This window comes from Benincasa hispida, chromosome 2 (genome assembly GCF_027475165.1).
Source record: "Benincasa hispida cultivar pf3 chromosome 2, pf3_genome.v1.1, whole genome shotgun sequence".
NCBI lineage: Eukaryota > Viridiplantae > Streptophyta > Magnoliopsida > Cucurbitales > Cucurbitaceae > Benincasa > Benincasa hispida.
Window position 1 is genome coordinate 559809 of NC_143479.1, and position 5497 is coordinate 565305.

The window sequence follows — 5497 nt, forward strand, 5'->3', positions numbered from 1 at the left end:
GCCATTTTAATGTTGCTGGCCTGTTTACGAAGGCTCTCATGGCTACAGTGTTTGAAGGTCACCTACGGAGTATGGGTCTACAGGATCGCCCGCGGTTGGACTAGGGCAAGTGGGAGATTTTCTTGTACTGGGCTTTTATGCCCTAGTTTATTGTTTTGTACTAAGTTTTTTGTACACCCCACTTCGCTTTAGGATAAATGGGAGATTGTTGAGGTTGATGCCCTAAAGCCTCGTGTCCTGTAGTTTGTAAACAGCTTGTACAAATGCTTGTATTGTTAATATATGATATTTACTTCACATCTTGATTTTTTGCTCAGTTACTTGTTTTATTTGTTTTACTACAAAACAATAAAAATAAAATTCCTGGTTATCTATATGTGACTCAAGCATGTATGTGGTGACATACAAATAGATCATGTCTTGAGTGATAACCAAAATGGTCTGTAGTATATGGATATAGGAGCAAAACATTATCCTGGTAACGCTACGAATGCGGCCCACTTTGTGGAATGGTCACAAGTGTTGTGACTTGTTACAGATGATCTGATTCTGGTCATTCGTATTGGGGACATGCGAGCAGGGGCATCCTATACAAAGAGTTTGTATAAAACCTGACCATGAAGTGTTAACATCTCGTTATATAACACCGTCCATGACAGAGACTTCACTTCACTAGGATGACCATAGGTAACATGACCTCAATCCTGAGTGAGTTAAGAACTCCTACCATTGAAGGCGATTCTTTGATTTGTATGGGTGCGAGTGGCCAGATTGTCGATTCAAACCTACCATTTTGAGGATTCGTCTGATTTAGGAGCTGGGAACCCAGTACACAAGATGAAATTCACTCATTCCTCGAGGCAGGGGTAAGTAGATAGATAGCTCCTTTAAAGGCTGATTCCGAGGCTTGAACAATGTGGCGCCACACACCTTCTCTTGGCCCGAGATGTGTTTACACATAGTAGGACTATGTTGTATTGTTCATTAGAGGAATCAATGATACTTAAGGAATGAGATGTAACTATAGGAGCAAAACGGTAATTTGGACTAGTTGTACTTACGAGCATCTGTGAAAGGTCATCCTACTCATGATTGGTTATATCCGATGGCCATAGAAATATATCTGTGGTAAGAAGAGTTCAGCTGTTGGTCTTTAGTGGAATGTCTGACAGTTAACGGATGGTGGATCTCGTGGCTAAAGAGTTTAGTCAACTATTCATAGACTGTTGGTCCATTAGGTCCCCTGGGTAGCTTGGATAAAGTCGAGAACCAGTGTTTGGGTTAATTTGAAATGTTCAAATTGACAAGAGAAAGTTCGATTATATAGGATATAATTAGACTGTTTAATTATATATGATATAATTGGCTAAATGTATGAGATACATTATTTTGGAGGAAAATAGATATAAATATGATTTATATCAAGTAGAGAAGAAAATACTATAGTAGATATGTGATATCAAACTATAGGGCAAAAAAATATAATATGATTATATTTATTATTAGTTAATTGGGTAATTATATGATAATTAAGCCAATTTTCACGTTTGGACGTGGGTTAGTGGGAAACCGTTGGTTATTGTAACCGATGAAATAAAAATGAAATCGTTTCATTTTGAATCGTCATCCCAAAAAGAAAAGAGAGAAGGCGTGTATTGTTGAGAATAGAAAACGATCGCTTAAAGAAAATCAAGAGCCTATACGATAGCACTCTCCGCCTAAACGATCGCACACTGTCGCATACATGATCGCATAGCTTCTCTAAACGATCGTATAGTGTGCCGATTTAGCTAAACGTTCGTATACCTTTTCCTAAACGATCATTTAACAAATCCTAACGATCGTGTAGCTCCTCCTAAAAGATAAGCAGTCTGCTACGCGATAGCGTTTTTTCCCTCTCACTTGCTTATCGCCTACACGATTCGTGTTTCCTTCTTCCTCTACCAAATTAACCAAAGACCACCCTTTGGGTTTTCACTCCGAGAATATCCGGGGCTCTTTAGTGGTGGTGTCATCCCCGCGGCATTCATGTTTATGCGTTATTCGTGCTGTTGTCATTGACGATGCCGCTAGTCGTGGTAGATCGCTTGGAGGGTCCGTTGCTATGAGTGCCAAAGATTAAAGATTGTCTTTCAACTGGTATGGAACTATTTCCCTTATTATTTATCTTATTCTAAGCATGCCAATAATTAAGTTTTGTTTGCATAATTTTATGTACTGAATGTATAATATGTATTTCGGTCACGGTGAGATCGGAACGATCCGAACGCACTCTGAAACTCTTAGATATGAGATCCTTCGTCATTATGAGTTGATGCACTCGAGGCCACAAGATTTCAAATCAGTAAGTGATTACAACTCCGCATTATTTAAAATAAGTTTGAAATTGTTATTATGCGGCGAGAAAATTATTGATGTTGATATGTTGGAGAAGACATTTTCTACATTTCATGTCTCAAATGTGCTCATGAACAATATCGAGAGAAAGATTTTAAACAGTATTATGTATTAATTTCATGTCTTCTCGTGGCCGAACAAAATAACGAGTTATTGATGAAAAATCATGAATCTCAACCAACTAGAACGACACCATTCCCTAAAGTGAATGTTGTGAATTTTAATAATAATCGTGGTCGAGGACGTGACCGTGGCAGAGGAAGAAATAATTATTATTTTCATGGTGGTCGTTTTAGACATTCAAAATTCAAAAGAATCACACAAAATGATGATCACAAAGGAAAAGCTCCACAAGATAAGAGTTCAAAAAGTGTTGAAAATAATTGCTTCTGATGCGGAATGACTGACATTGGTCAAGTATCTGTTGTACGTCAAAACACTTAGTTATATTCTATCAAGCCTCCCTGAAGGAAAAAGAGAAAAATGTGGAAGCAAATTTTCCATACCATGATAATGATATATTTGACCCATCCCATATGAAAAATTTGGATGTGACGGACTTCTTTGAATCTCCTGAAGAGAAGATTGACGCAGTTGATGGAACATCAAGTGTTTCATTTGATTTTGAGAATATCTAGACTTAATGTTATTGTTTTATTTTATCTATCTTCATGTTTTTTTAGTAACTTTTGTATATTTTAATTTTTTTTTTTCTTATTGTAATTATTTTCTTTTAATGAAGAAACATGGATCATTTTCATATGTTGGGTGTTTTAAAAATGAGCAAAGAAGATCTATGTCTGGTAGACAATGCAACTACACACACAATACTTATAAATAAAAATACTTTTCCAAATTGACAATGTCGAAAGCAAAAGTAAATACAATATCAGGTTCTGCAAACTTGATCGAAGGTTTTGGAAAAGCAAATATTATTTTGTCTAGAGGAACAAAATTTACAATTGACAATGCATTGTTCTCTTCTCAATCAAAGAGAAATCTTCTAAGCTTTAAAGATATACGTTGCAATGGTTATCATATTGAGACTGATAGTATGAATAATGTGGAATATCTATATATCATATCCACTGTCTTAAATGAAAAACATATATTGGAAGAGTTGTCTGCTTTATCTTCTGGATTGTAATATACTCATATATGAGTAATCGAAACATATGCAACAATGAACCTGAAGTTCATGAATCCAGACATATTTACAATTTGGCATCACCGGTTGGATCATCCAGGATCTACAATGATGAGGAGAATTATTGAGAATTCAAATGGACACCCATTGAAGAACCAGAAGATTCTTCAATCTAATGAATTATCATGTGATGCTTGCTCTCAAGGAAAATTGATAATTAGACCATCACCAACTTAAGTGGGGACTGAATCACTTGCATTTTTAGAATGAATTCATGGTGATATATGTGGACCCAATAACACACTAAGTGGACCATATTTTATGGTGTTAATAGATGCATTCAGCAGATGGTCACGCGTGTGCTTATTATCAAGTCGAAATCTTTCCATTGCAAGATTACTTGCTCAAATAATTAAGTTAATAGCATAATTTTTTTGTTATACGATTAAGACCATTCATCTTGATTATAGAAATATGAATCGGAAGAAAACAGGATCATTAAGCATTCTAATTCCTCAATTTTGACATTAAAATAAACATGTTCATAGGGTATTAAGAGGGTTTCAATACATACCTTTGAAGATCCTCTTCAAACACGAATTTGAGCTGCAATCTTCTCTAATTAAAGTCGTGGACCACCAAGAGATCTTCTCTATTATCCTCTGTTGGGGATGATGCCCTAAAGTCTCGTGTCCAGTAGTTTGATAACAGTTTGTATGAACGCTTGTGTTGTTAATATATGATATTGTCGATGGACCTGCACGTTCTACAACTCTTGTTGATGCATTTGTCATTTTTCTAGCCATTTCATCTGTTACTAGCTTACTGTGAGGTTGATGATTTTGAATGTGGTCTTCCTCGAGGAAAGTTACATTTGTCGGTACAAATATCTTATCTTTTTGATGATCATAAAAGAAACCACCTTTTTTCTCTCTTTAGGGTAACCTGCAAATAGGCATACCTTTGAACGGCGTTCCGACTTCTTAGGACTTTGCACCAACACATGTGCTGGACATCCCCAGATCTTGAAGTGATGTAAACTACCTTTACGTCCTCTCCATAGCTCGTAAGGTGTTTCAGAAACATTTTTCGAGGGAACCATGTTCAAAATATATATTACAGCCTGAACTGCATAATCCCAAAAAGAACTTGATAACTGAGCATAACTCGTCATAGAATGAAACATGTCTAACAAGGTTCTATTTATCCTTTTTGCCACACCATTTTGTTGAGGTGTGTCAGGTGCTGTGAATTGCGACTAAATTCCATGTTTTATCAAATAGTCCTAAAATTTTAAGTCCATATACTCACCCCCTCGATCTAATCGAAGTGTTTTAAGTCTTTTACCTAATTGGTTCTCAACCTCAGCCTTATATTCCTTGAATTTTTCAAGTGTTTCGGACTTATGATGCATTAGGTAAATATGGTCATACTTTGAATAATCATCAATGAAGCTGATGAAATATTCATATCCTTCATTAGCTTTAATATTCATCGGACCACAAAGGTCTGAATGCACTAGCTCCAAGGGTTCTTTGGCTCTAAGACCTTTTCCAGAAAAATCAATTTTAGTCATTTTACCCACAAGACAAGATTCACATGACGGTAATGAACTGTCTTCTAACTGATTTAGATGACCGTTCTTAACCAATCTCTCAATCCTATTGAGATTGATGTGACCAAGTCTCAAATGCCAAAGATATGCATTTGGAGAAATTTTCCTTTTCTTATTTTGAGTCATAGTTGTTTTAAACATCTCTACGTTCAAAACGGCTTTTACCTTAGTCGGTTTTAACATGTACAAGTTATTTTCTAATCTTACGAAACAAATATTAATATCTTTCGAAGTAATGAACACTTCATTATTTTCAAAAGAAACTTTGTAATTTCGTTTAGCAAACATGAGACGGATATTAAATTCCTTTTCATAGAAAGAATGTAATGAACATTTTT